General features: G+C 31.0%; 1 protein-coding gene across 1 annotated transcript in view; it reads right to left on the minus strand.

The window, feature by feature from the left end:
• LOC143150921 (carboxypeptidase D) overlaps positions 1–7,890 on the minus strand; it is a 31,693-nt gene extending 23,803 nt beyond the window's left edge. The window contains exon 1 of the mRNA XM_076319517.1: positions 7,486–7,890. The gene's annotated coding sequence lies outside the window, so the exon portion shown is untranslated. The remainder of the gene's footprint in view (positions 1–7,485) is intronic.
• Between the last annotated feature and the right edge of the window lie 7,245 nt (positions 7,891–15,135).

The following is a 15,135-nucleotide window of genomic DNA, read 5'->3' on the forward strand; positions in this document are numbered from 1 at the left end:
CATAAAAAATGTTTTGTTCCCATTATCAAATTATTACATTTTCCTTCTCATATTTTATATTCTCGCTTAAAATTTATAATTTTACTCGTAACTTTAAAAAAGGAAAGTTTTAATACACAAAATAATTTCTAGAAACATTTTAATTAGGAGTGTACACTATGCTGAAAGTACATTTTGACGGTGTAATTTACATGCTCCATTAGATTGTAATGTAAATTACCTATCTGTAGAAAAATTATTATGAAAATATAAAATATAAAGGAATGCAAACAAAATGTGTCTTATTATTATTAAGATACAGGCTAAGAATAGATCAACGATATTTGTGTAATATGTTTAAACGAGCTGTATTTACTATTTGGGGTGGTTGGAAGAAATCAGTGTAATTTCTATCAATTACTTACTATTATCAACACAATATTGTATTGTTGAAAAATTGAATTTAAATTGTAAGAATTTTCTGTCGATTTTGCTTTGTCTCAAGAAATGCAATCTTAATTTTTTGCATTAATACTTTGCAGTAGCAAAGCTTAAATAAATATCGTCGACTTATTCATGGTCTGTACCGTACTAACAATAAGAGAAATTTCATTATCCTTTCATTCTTAATACATAATTCTTGATATAACTTTTTCATAAAGCATTTTTTTCTTCTTTCTATGAATGAACATATTGGAATAGTTTGACCAGGAAATCCGGTCAGTGATGTCTGGGATAAAAAATATTGGTTAGATATATTAATATGGTTTTAGAATTACCGATGCACGAAATGTTTAAGTGATTTACTTTTGAAATATCCCTTTTTGAAGATAGCCTTAGAAGTTTGAAACTTTGGAGAGTAGTTTTACTCCTTATACTGCAATTATCGTAGTTAAAAGAATACATATCTCTTTTTTATCCAAACATACAAAATTTCATAAAAATTGAGAGAGGATGGTAGTGATAAAACATGTTCCTTGTTAATAATAAATACAATGAACTTTAGGTTTTATTAACAAATAAGGAACTGTCCAATTTGAAGAAATAATCGAAGAGCAAAATCAAAAATTGTCGATATGTTTAGAAATCCTTAATGTTCTGCAAGTAATATTCTGCTAATATTTACATTTATTGGCCCCTGTAATTTGAGTCTAGGTACATTAAAAAAGCACTTTTATGCTTTTTAAACTCCCCTTTTAGTAAAAGGGGATAGTAAACTCCCCTTTTAGAATTTTACTCCTATCTCAAATTTATTTAACTACGATAAACAGTTATTATCAGTAGGAAGTGATAATCGATAGTCGGTGGTCACTGTTTAAAATGATACCTTCTGTACTTTTAGTGGTAGTAAGCAGATGTTTGCAGTATTGCCCCTGTAATGGATTAAGTACAAAGATAAGCAACATTACTTTTTTATACAATTTTCAGATAATAATTAAAGTTAAACAACTTTTTGAACATAATTCGTTATAAAAACATTAGAATTTGAATTATAGCACAAAATATTTCGCAATAAGCGATAAAAATTTAACTGTTCAATCGAATGACCATCGCTAATAAATTCCAATCACAAGGTACATCGTTTAAGTGTAAATCGTTGATTTTAATGAAACTTACGTATAATATAGTTCTTAGAAAAATATTTGACACATTTTTTTTTTAATCTGCTATTATCCATATCTAGGGGGCGATATCAACCCTCAAAATTGGAGGAGAAAAGCACATTTCCCTCGATATTTTGAAAATGATAAGACGTAGGAAAAAGATGTTTAAATAAACATTGCTTACTTGTAAATAATGAAGTTAAGCTTCCAAACAGTTTTGCAAAATATCAATTTGTTTAAACAATATGCTACGAAATTTTCTCTTCTTATACTTTTTTTATACAATTCATTGTTTCTCATCTTTATAAATTTTCCAATATAAACTGTGGATCATTTATGGAAAATGCATATATTTGAAATTTTTGTTCGGTCCTTTCGATAAAAGTTAACGTTGATACAATGAAATCAGCTTCAATGCGGAACGTGAATTTTTGAAGACTTTTATTAAAAAAAACTTTCACCAATGTTTTCAGAAGTGGCAAAAACATTGGAATAAATAATCAACGGAGATTTTGGGAAAACTATTAATGTGTAGATTGAAAAATGTCCTAAATAAAAAATTGTAATATCTTTTTATTATCCCTTGTACATATTAAGTTCTTTCATTAGTCTGTGTATATTTAACTATGAAGCTTTAACGCAATGTAATAGGTTGTTCAATAAGTTTTGTCGTTCGTTAAAACTTATTGAACAATCTAGTAAGTAAAGATAAACGTGTCCTTCCAGTTATATTCAATCTTCAACTAGTCGTTGCAATGATAGTTAATATTTTTCAGTTAAAAATGAACGTAAGGAATATTTATACTATCCGCACTCTGCTTTTCGAATTATACAAGTATAAAATATAGCTAAGTAGGGTGATGCAAGTATTAACAAAATTTATAGTAATTTTTATTCCAAAAATTTTAACGATTTGAAAGATACTGAAATCGACATTGGACTACGTTATCAAAATAAACTGAGTGACTTCTGTAAAAGTGGCATTAATAATTTAAAGACGGGTCAAAATCATATCCAAAAAGATGATTACTCTGCTTATGATTAATATTTTCTGTGTGTGTATATATACATATTTTTTCTTCAAGTATGATTTATTTAACAAAGTAATAGGAATGATAAACTTATATAGCGGTAAGTAAAGTAAGTCACCTAAGTGTGGAATCAGGATATACGTTGTTTTTAGCGATTCAAACAAGATTCAAGTATAAGAAAATATTTCATTCGAAATAGCAAGTGATGTGTTAGAAATCATTATTTCTGAAGATGTCATTTTTTAAAAAGTAATCAGTGCAATAACCAGGTTTAGTGGCAAGGAGATACTCGATTAGGTGTATTGTATAGGAATGGTATCCCTAACAGATGTTTGGTTCTTGCACCGTAAAATATGAAATAATATACCTACTTAATGACATATAAAGATAATTTAAACTTTTAGAACAAATGTTGAACTTTCAGCAGTCTCTATAAAGATATTTTATTTAAGAAAGTATCCCGATCAAAACTATCATTCTTTAGAAGATTTTTACGAATCAAACAATGGAAATACTATTCAACTTCAATCATTAATGTTTTTTACGACTATTAATGTTTTTATTAATTATAAATAATACTTCAAACAATTATATTCAATATTTTACAACATAGAGACCACCAGGAATATTGTGCTAAGAAATTCCTTTTTGACTGACAACATTGATCGGATAAATAACATAGGATAACATTCAACGAAATGATATTTTTGAATTTGTCAACTTTCTCGAGAAAAATGACTGCAGATATTAATATTTTGCAAAAGCAGGTGTTAACAGGACATTTATTTTATACGTTTTCCGCGTAATTATACATTATTATACGTAACGTCCAATGTATGGCACTTATTCCTATTTAACATGCTACAGTAGAACACGGGGATGAAAATTCCTACAATGATCGAGGTTCCTGCAATAATCAAGATAACCAATCCAATGAGAAGAAGTACCACTTACACAGTATATTCCCACTACCTATGGTTGCACTACCAGTTACTTTCCCCTCCAATTTTACTCATTGCTAAGTGATTACTCCTTCCACTACTTGTATGTAATAATAGAAGTCCTACTATACACTAAACCTATGAATATTTGCTTTACTGAAATAAATATCTTTTTGATATTTTTTGCATACAACAAAATGGTTCAGGAAACAAAACAAAAAATCAAATATAAACATTGAGGGTGTTGAACGTTCAAACTTCAATAATTTTATATATTATCTCAAATAGTATCACTATAAATATTCTATATTTGCAAATTTTTCAACGTAATCCAACAAACGCAACATAATTAAAATAATTCAGTTATACCCTTTTGCTCTATGATGTAAAAAATATATAGATTTAAATTAAAATAACCTACCTACTCTACTGTTGAAGGAAAATGATTTGATTAAATGACATGCACTCTCGAAACAATTTATTTTCATAGACAAACACAACGCAAATGTTTTAGATTTCAGGGTCAGGTAACATAGCGGGTTTACATTAAATACGTACATTTTCAGTACATACATTGGAATCTTATTTATTGTATTTGTGACTTCGATCACGAAGATCGATCTGTTCCAAAATAATTATGTATTAAATGAATCCGACGAGCATCTAAAAATACAAGGCGCAACCAAAAAAATTGGGTTACAATTATTGGATTGAGACAAAATTACTCGTCGATCAATCAACGCAGACTTTTATAAAATCTCTGTAAAGGTTAGCAGTATTTATGAGACAGAATGTAAAAATACAGTTAAAATTCTGAAATAAAGTGCAGTATTTGATTCAAATCGTATGTCGATATATAACTTTATTGTTCTGTTATATTTAATGTAGTAATATAAATATTTCAATTACGATATACTCAGCATAGTATAAGATTCTAAAATATTTTTAAACATTGTCTTTTCTATTTATACCTTTTAATCTCTTAGGATATACAGGGTCTCCTAAACAACTCTTACTTCGATTTTTCAATTACTTCCGATGATCTGACAAAAAAGTATTTTATACAATATTTGGTCAGTTTTGAATTGGCTATAAATTATATTGTTAAAAATTTCCAAACAATTTTGTTTACGATAAAAACTCAAGGTTATCTTGATTTTCTTAAACGACATTATGTATTTTTGACCCTATAGTATTGTAGTTGATCTCAAGATATGTTTAACAACCCGAGCTCATATACTATGAGCTTGAAATGAGCTTGAATTCAGAAATGTGGAATCAATGAACGAAAACGTTTTTATGGTAAATTATTTTAATTGTATTAAATTTTTCGTAGGCATATCCTCTATTAAAAACAAATTTTTACTTTCTCGCAAACGTAAATTTTTGTATTCTAAAATGGAACAAAAAACTATAACGAATTTAGTGACCCTAAATAATATAAAATTATATTACAAAAGAAGCAAAAAGTATAAAAATTGAAATAACTTGTTTAAGTTATAAAAAATTTTCGAATTGTAATTATTTTCTTGTAAATATAATTCTGTTCTACGAAATAAATTTAAAAATATCAATTTGTAATAATTAGTTTTTGTCGGCTACAATGCTACGACAGTTGTGTTTACTTTTAGTTTATCATCAAATTTAGTTTATCATAATAAATTGTAATTCAATCTTAGTTTGTCGAAAATATATTCCTGTAATAAAAAGATTAAAAGATTATGCTGTTAATATTTGTATTGAATGTTATGAATATAATATGAATGCACACGAATCTCGAATGCTACAAGATACCGCAAAGTGAATTCATTACATAGAGTGTAAGCGTAAGAGTTACGTAGGATACTGTATATTTTAGATTTCAATGCCTAGTATATGATTCAGAAAACTTCTTTTCGATAATTAGCAACCAGGAGTCGTCATTACACAGTCGAAAAACCGCGTAAATTAATAAATGATATAATTTGATATTCACGTTGACAAAATTCTAGCAGAGAAAAATTGATAATATTAAAACTGGAAATGAGGAGGTCTTAAAACATCTGTAAAGGTTAACAGATCATTTCAAGCCAAGACCTTTTGAGTGATATGCAACTCTAGAGCATGTGCTCATAACAATATATTGTAACTGTCATAAAATTTTCCTTATTCTCTTAAGTATATATATTAACAGAATTAAATTTGTATAATTACCAGTGATTAATCAATTTGATCCATATATTATTAATATTGTCAGTAAAATGGTTTACACATGAATTTTTCACACGTAAGTCACAAGTATTTTTGTATAGTTACTGTAAAATAACTTTCGGATCAAGTATCGTTTACTTAATTGCAGATAGATGGTACACATGCATTACCATTGTATAGTATAATTGAATCATCTATAATTGATATTCACGAGTTTTTTTTTCTATAATTTCGTTTCATCAATTTGAATATGTATGTTATCTTAATTCAGTGGAAAAGCAAGAATATATAATACTAAATAGTGTAGAATCGAAACGATAGCGCTTTCTTCGTACTTAAATTTTCCCATATACTTTCTCCAACATTTTTATAATTCATTTGCTGTATACTACTTTTTCCAATGTATTTTTTGGAGGAAATTTTTCAATCAACATTCGATTACTCGTCTGTGTCTTTCTTTTCAATTGACTTCAAAATTTCGTTGAGAATGATACAGAAATATAATAGTAATGCTTTTTTGAAATTTTAATTTCAGTTTCGTCGTATTATTGCAACAAATCGTTACATGTACACTAGCTTGAAAAAAAATTTCTCCTTACTACCGCAAATATGCAAATGTGCTTCCAATTCCGACAGGTAAAATGCGGTTGGATGTTAGATGATTGGCGATGCTCCAGGACATTTGCATAGCATGAACAAGTTTTTTTTAAGCCAGTTTACGTAAAGTAATTTCTTTATAGATTATTATATAAAATGCTGTGTATAGACGACAGTATGAAAACATAAAATATGAATTTAAAAAATGATGCAAAAAATTAATTATTTTTTGTATATAATCGTCACATAATATGTTTGAATGTTCTTTACGTATATTTTTATCGCAGTTTTAATAAACTCGAAGAGTTCGTTTTAATTTTGACACAAAAGTGACAACGCAATCGTTTGACTTTTTCTTTCTTTGGTTCTTAGATTTCTTAAACAGAAAGGAAATTTCGATACTTTATCCGATCCAAGTGTATATCTAATTAAATATGGTTTTATTAAGTGAATATTATTTGTTCTTTTAGTAGAGCACTTTCGAATCATTTGATCCGTCGAATCTGCATCATCTTCGATTGAACCGTAGAATTAACAATTTTAGACTTGTTTTCAGAATTTGGAAAAATATCGAATAACAAAGTATTACTTTTGGTTTTCCCGATGTAAATGAAACTGTGATTTTCACAAAAGTTAGAACACAGCTAAATCGTGTCACATAGTTTCAGTTCAAGGCTCGAAGGTCAACTGTCATTGTTCTACTCTTTAGAGTTTAGTTCACGTTACTTCAGTTTAGACACGAATCTTTTTATATACTTTATAGTATAAACATATCGTGTCAGTAAAAGTGATACCGTAAAAGAAGCATCTGTGGTGTAAGTTAAAAATTCAACTGAATTATTCCGCGTAATGTTGAATCACACCGAATTGATTCGAACGAAACAATTCTACGTTGTAACTTCGGAAACTTGTCCAGATAACAGTCCGTGTAAAGCTTTAAAAAATCACATCAACATATATTTACCAATTATTAGCGCAAAGCTGCGTGTGACCGCAGCGAGTTCGATAATCCGATTAAGATTGAAACAACAAGTACCAATAGCGTGCGATTACCCGTTAATTTATCATTAATGTTCACATATATTTAACGAGCGTTTCCTCTCGGTACGAAAAAAGTGATGTTTTCAAGAGAAGAGGAATTACCTGATTTACCGAACCACGACCGCAGACAGAGCACTGGAGGGATCCGAACGAGTCGACGAAGCGTGGACCGCGGTTTGAAAATTTGAAAAATCGTATATCGGTGGGACGCACGTGGCGTAACCGAAATTTAAACGGAGCTCTGTTTCGTCCTTCGAACAGATATTCTCAATTGCATATCACACTCTCGTAACAGTCGCAAGGCCGGGGCCGACGCTCGCGGTTGAACACATTGGATGCTTGATCCTTTGTAAACACGGTTACAGAATAATCATGGAGAATGAGAAATAATTCCGCGGCGGTACACGGCACTGAATAGAGGAACGGTTTGTTTCACCTGCGAGAGTAACCCGAGGTGCGTGATACTGTGAGAACTTACAAAGAGAAGCGCGAAGTGTGCCGCGCGCTCACTACCACCACCTCCACCACTACTAATGAAAGCCACTTCCTTCGTCACTAGCATCTGACGTCTAGAACGACTACCACCACACCTTCATCGTTTAGTAAATACGCAGTTAACACCATTGCGCCCTACTACTACACTTTCAGCAAAACAATGAGTAACACACGAACCGTGTCATTCTGGCCCCTTCTCTTCTTTTCTCTTCTCTCCTCGCCTCTCCTCACCTCCCTCTACCTCATCAACTCCTCTTCTTCTCTTCCCGCTCCAACCTTCTCTCGCGGTCGCCAAAAATTACAGGTAGACGGTCCTTGGATATTTCCAAAGTTTTCCCATTTTTTTCCAGGGTGGGGAGGGGGGTGGGGGCCTCTCGCGTTGTGTTCTACCGCGTGCGAAAACATTCGATGAAAACACGACCGGTTTCCACTCGGGAAGATCCGTTCTCGGACGCTTCGGATTACCTACATTTCCAAAAACGTACCTCGCGCGCTTGCTTCCACTTCCTGCGCCACGTTACCGTATACACTCACGCATTCGCTTCGAATAATAATATTATTATCGTTGGACCCCTTTATTACGCATGTGTGAAAGTTCAGATATATGCATCTGTGTGCGTATTATTATTACCGTTGTTATTATTACTACTACTACTACCGCTACTACTACTATTATTATTATTATTATTGTGGTTGTTGTTGTTGTTATTATTAACCGTTCTTATTACGCACGTGTGCAGGTAGATTAATGAAAATAAAAATAAAAGAAAATTACCCAAGTTTGTAAAAGGACGAGACGCAGCTGAAAATGTATATTGTTAAAATCTAACTTAACACAATGATGTTGATCGCTGTCAAGGATACGAGTTACAAATGGATTTTATCCAATTTATTTACTTAATCTAATGGATTAATAAAGTTTGTTTCTCTGAAAAAAGTGCAAGTAGATTAGTCTGTTCCTGTTTCCTTTTCTGTTTATTTAATTCTTGGTGACCGAAAAGGAAATTTCCGGTTCTTTTCTTGTTGTTTCGTATACATGTACAGTTTTTAAAAGATTAGCATTTCATTTTTCCAGTTGCGAGGCACTTCTTTCGTCGAAATCCAGTTTCGCATCTAAAATCTTGGATTCCAAATTTTTTGCGTGCACGTGACCGCACATTCGAGGGGAACTCTAGCATAAAATGAGAACCCCACTTTACAAAATACGAAAAAAAAGTGCACGGCATACGAGAAATGCTTATATAAGTTTGCCTTAAATAATGGTGCCGGTATGAATACGACAGAGAAAGTAAGTAGAACAAAGTAATCGATATATCGTTCGAAATTTTCGATTCGGTGAAAGCTCATTGAACGAATTTTTCATATTTATCGAATGTTTGCGTTCGATTCGAATACCAATGAATGTTATTAAACACGAAAGCTATCAGCACTTGCTGTGCTGTTTAATTTTTTTCATTGTAATTCCATTAACGGTAAGAAGTGGCTGTGGTGTATGCACCAAGCATTGTACTTTAAAAATATATTATTTTTACAGTACATTTTACTATTAATATCTAATAAACTTAATGGAACGAAATATTTGTGAGGAAGAATAAAAATATCTACAGTATTTAAAAATATTTTAAAGTATAATTGTTTGGTGATTAATACGTCCGACCTTCTCTATCTTCTTGAATTATGAAAATAGTGGAAAATTCTAAACAAAAGTTTTCTGTCAATATTTTTTCTTCTGTTTCAGTTGTTCAAAGTTGAAGTGTCATAGTATCTTTTTACAATGGAAAAAACGACGAATCTTATTGAACAACCTAGTATAAGTCGGTCTCGTTTGTATGCAAACATACAAATTTTTAGGAATCATCTACTACTTCGTATAGTGATATGTTATGTGTGCGAATCGTAAAAAAATTAATATTCGAATCATTCGTTTCATACCGACATAATTTATTTCATCAAATATTAGAGCAGTTTGGTAACGTTTATTTAATTTGAATGTTTCAAGTTTTCGCAATTATTGTGCCTTTAACAAAAATGAATTGTCGAGTTTTGTAAAATGAAGAAAAAATACTATTCTTGGCTTTTGTTTCGTTTCAAGTGTCTTTTAGTAAATGTATCTTCTCGATCAGTTGTGCTATCGACAGATTTATAAATTACCGAAGTTAAGAAATTAGTTTAACTTTTCATATATATTCAAATTTATTAAAGGATTCCAAATTGCTCTTGCACTTCGTCTCTTGCACTATACGTTTACTATTTAAATACAGTAATTAATGTTTACGCTTAACAAGTTAGAGTGCAATTTGAACAAGTGCATCTTAAATGTTAATATTACGATTACTGTTAATTGCGTGTATGCTCGTAATAAGATCATCGTGTCGTCTTAATGTGCGCCCAAGTCGGAGATCGTACAATTGGTGGGCCAGGAGCGGCTATTACTTCCGAAGCAGCCCTTGCACACGTTCCAAGAGCTATCGAGACCAGTGTCCTACTAGCAGTACTTACCGAGTAACAGATCATACTCTCGGATGGATCGTTGAACCCTGTAGTATGGAACGCGTTTGAAAAAAATTCCAGTCAGAAGTATGTCACAGCGGTGTATGACTAGCTGTAGAGAGTGGAACTGGGGAAAAATGGGGGTGATGGTAAGAGGGAGAGAGTGGGGAGATTGGAGAAGAGAACTTCTCACGGTCGATGATCTACCTTGAGATGACCACGGGACCTCATTCTTAAAGGTCACTGGATATTTTCAGCTTCTAATTTTAACATACTTAGTATTGTGCATATTTTACTCACTCAACGGTAATATCAGATTATTACCGAAGATCAAAGCCAAACATTACATTTCTTATGAAACTCGCTGCAATCGATTAAACGTGTACCGTATAAGAGAAACTTGAATCGAAAGCATCAGTTTCCTGGTGAACTGTACATTAATTCTATGGAGTCGCTTAGGAACATTTTTATTTTTTAAATACACACAGGGAAACACTCGCAATAATCGAACAAAGAATATTATTTTTTAAATTGTTTAGAATTTTCTTAGAAAGAATTATGTTGGGAAGATAAAATATAACAAACTTTTTTTTATCTTTGCTATTAATTCCTCTACATTCTTCTTTTATGTTATGTTCTTCTTTAAATTGCTCCTTCGAGCAATATATTGATTAAAATCTGTACGGTTCGAAATAAATTTATTACTTTTATCCTTTTATTTTGAAATTCAATCATTACTTTCACTTTGTCCATTTCATATGCACTTACATATTATTCGATCGTATGAAGTATCTGTATTGTCAAGTGCACTAAGAATAATTTAGTATTATGTATAACTAGATATTAAGATGATTACTTTGGCCGGTATATCAACGAATTGGAATGTTTACACGTTATATGTAGGGTATAAGTAAACTACATTTGGGCCAAAGAAAGAATTGACTTGATAAGTGGGGAAAGTTCCATAAACGGGAGACTACTTTCTACCATACTCCTACTGTTCTGGCTGCGTCGAGTGTACAGTTAGATCAAAACCAACTGTCCACTCAAGGTTACAAAAGATTAGCCCCACCACAAAGTTTCCCTTTCGGCCATTTTATAATTATGCATTTGAAACACTAGTTGTCGCGTATTACTGCATTCTGAGAATCTATCTACATGAATCTAGATTCATGTTTTCTAAAAATAAGTACCTATCACGTACTAAATACGTATCATTGTTTTCGAAAATAAATTCTGATACATCTAACTACATATTACAAGTCGTATACATCGTTGTAAGAAGATAATACTTTGATTATTACAAGAAAGCAGATGTGAAAATTCCCGAATTGATATCACTGTATACTAAAGAAGTTTACTGTGAGTGTCGAAAATATTGCAATATCGCATCGATAATATTGAAAACATATAATACAATTACTATATAACACTTACGTAAACATTAAGTAGTATCAATACCGAGTTGACACCTACACGATATTAATTTGCATTAATCACAGAAAAAACAAAAAAAAACGAGTACAGTACTAATAGTACATAATACTTACTCATTAAGAATTTGTATAGCTATTAAGTACGCTAATACTATTTATTATAAGTATTGGTGAAAATGGTCAGATAACACATATGTTAGAAAATATTTTATAGATATCAAAGTCAAAATATACATATTATTTTTCGCTCACATGACAATATCGAAACCATTGTCAGTTTATTCGAGAGCAGAATAGTTAGCAATGTTCATCGCGAGCCGAAGCGTTTTACCTGTAACATTTGATAAAGAAAGTGAATGAAATACATCGAGAGTAAGCCAGACAAAATAACAGCGAGCGAGTCACTCGTTACATGTATCCACTTGGTGATCTAATTTCAATGTGGTTTCAGATAAATACCGCTAGATCAACCATTAATACGAAATCAAAATTTGTATATTTCTTACTATATCATTATAAGGGTACTATCAATGGATTGGTAAAGTTTTCTCGATAAAGATCCAAAATTAGTCCAAACGTGACTTTATTCGAACTACTTTTAATTATACGTAATCAGAAACTTTTCGAAAGTGATTCATATAATGTATAATTACAAATAACTTAAATAAGGCTGTGTTTGGATTAATTTTTATCGGAAGAGACTCACCTATAATATTATCATGAGATGTAACATAAAAAACAAATTTACCCGCTGGCTACGTGAGTTAATGGTCGTACACATAATATAAACATATAAATTGTCATTTGAAAGCGAGAGTTACCGTAGTAAGATAATAAATTATTTATTCATGGCGTATAATGAGACTGCAAAGTGATAAATTATTTGTATTATCACAACGAAAAATCGGATTTTGTTTAGTTTTTGATGTACGGTGACTCAGCATTGTTTATTTGTTTCAAATAACGAATAAAGGATGTACAAGATTTTATAGATTATTCGTTGAATAAAAATTAGAATTTTAATAACAGGATTAAATATTTCACAATAAAGAAAAGAAATATAATTGTTCGACCGAATAGATGTAAATAAATCGCTATAAATTGGATTTATTCAAATAAAAATCTACCCATTTTTTACTCTTATCCCTACTTTAAAATTGTGAAAACCTAAATAATCGATATTCAATTTATCTCATAAGAGGACCATCGCAGGTGTCCCCTTAATTTTGCGATAATTTAATTTATTAATCTTCAAGGGAGAAAGTCATTCCAAAATATTGAAAACATCAATTGTCTTACTTTAACATGTTTTAAGAGACATGTTTCAAGAATGCTCTGTAGTAGTGATGAGCAATCTGCGACCCGCGGGTGTATATGTTCTTTCAACTACCATTCGTTCGTGAGAAGAAGGCAGACAAGTGTTTACACCCCCACTCCAGGAGAGTTAGTGTAACTGAAGTGGGGATGTAAACACTCGTTTGTCTTCTTTCTGCGGACCGACGATATTTACTTACGGTCCACCTAAATGTTACACTTTATTTAACTGAAGTGACATAATTTATTGTCAATATGAAGCACGCAATAAGTAGTTACTTGAAAAATACTTGTTCGTGGCTGACGAAAGTGTTCGCATGCTATATTGTAAGAAAATTCGACTAACCTGTAAATCTGATTTTAATAAAAGCTTGTGTGTATGTAAAGTATACTGAGTTTCATGTGACAATTTTTTTTCTCTATAAAAAATGTTCTCGAGGGGTAGAATTCAAGCCTCGAAAATTCAACATTTTTTTTATTTTTTTCATACAGTTTCTTCCAGGACTTTTTCTCAGTAGAGTGATAGAGTGCTAAAAACCGAACATTTTTTGCAAGAAAAGTTTTACTTCATCTTGCACAATTACGAAGTTGTAAAGAAAATGAAAGTCGTTGCAAGCACTCTAGTCGTATGAAATCAGTCTTTATAGTGCCATATTCTCTTCAACTTTCCAAGTACAGTTTTGTAAAGGTGTGAAATAGAGTAAAACTTTTTATTCCAAAAATATTTAGCTCTTAGCGCTCCATCATTATGTTGCAAAAAGTTCCAAGAGAAATTACATTAAAAAAATATAAAACCGATAAAATTTTCGAGATTTGATTTCACCTTTTTAAAAGAATTTCCTGTGGACAAAAAAAATTGTTCCACATATGCACTATTATATTCTTCATGCACACAAACTTTCGTTAAAAACAGATTTATAGGTTAGGGAAATTTCCTTGTAATATAGCGTAAGGATAGTTTCGTGAGTCATTGTACTTAGTTGTTACGATTGTGTCAGTCCACTTTTCAATTTCATGCGAGCAATCGTATTTTAACGATACATAAAAAAAAGTTGCATTATTCCCAAATACCTTGTTGGTGATAGTTTCTCTAACAAGCCTAAGAAAATTATTGTAGAAGCGTAACGTAAGTATTTGTATATGTGTGTACGCGATAGGAAAGAAGAAAAGAAATTAAAAGAAAAAGTTTCATTATCGAAAAAAGCAAATTTCATTCCATAAATTAAATTTTGTTCATTAATATATTTAGGTATGTATATAAAATATTTTGGCTCACTGGAAAAGAAAGGTTGTTCATCACTGCTTTATAGCATTTTTTGTGAAGCGATGTCAAGCGTGCAATCTCCCCAAATTGCAGGTATACGGTTTTATTGCAACCAATCTTTCTTTACTTTAAAGACCCTCATTTTGCCAATGTATTTCGCTTAAGGCGTATGGATGTAATTTAACATTCATTCCGCGGAATGTTAAAACGTAAACATTCGCTTTAAGCAATGTTTAGACGCATTAAATCAAAGTAATAACGAGAGTCTAAATACCATTATTTGGAAATTTGCGTTAAAAACATTGTTTAGTGGTACTTACATTGCAAAAATTGTCACTAATATTGTTATGGAATACTCTATCAATATTTTCAAAAATCAATGGGAAACGTATGTACAATATATGCAAAGGCAAGTGCCGAATACAACAAAGCACGTATGAGTCTTGAGACATACTATATAGTAGCTACTATATGATCCAGGAATAGCTGACTAATTTTAAGTTAACAAATTTTAGTTTTATTCGTAAATTATTTGTCACTAAAATTTTAAACGTGTTTTTCTCAAAACAACATCCTTCAACTGCATTGGAAGTAAATAAAAAAAAAACTATATATTCGATTGACACGAGTAAGGTTATTTATCATACGCAAAACTAGTTTGTTTTACATTTTTTTTATCAAGAAACCAATTAAAACATGAAATTTAAGAATTTTTTTCAACATTCGTCATTCTGTTATCTTTGAGATATTAAC

This window comes from Ptiloglossa arizonensis, chromosome 9, assembly GCF_051014685.1.
Source record: "Ptiloglossa arizonensis isolate GNS036 chromosome 9, iyPtiAriz1_principal, whole genome shotgun sequence".
Taxonomy (NCBI): Eukaryota; Metazoa; Arthropoda; class Insecta; order Hymenoptera; family Colletidae; genus Ptiloglossa; species Ptiloglossa arizonensis.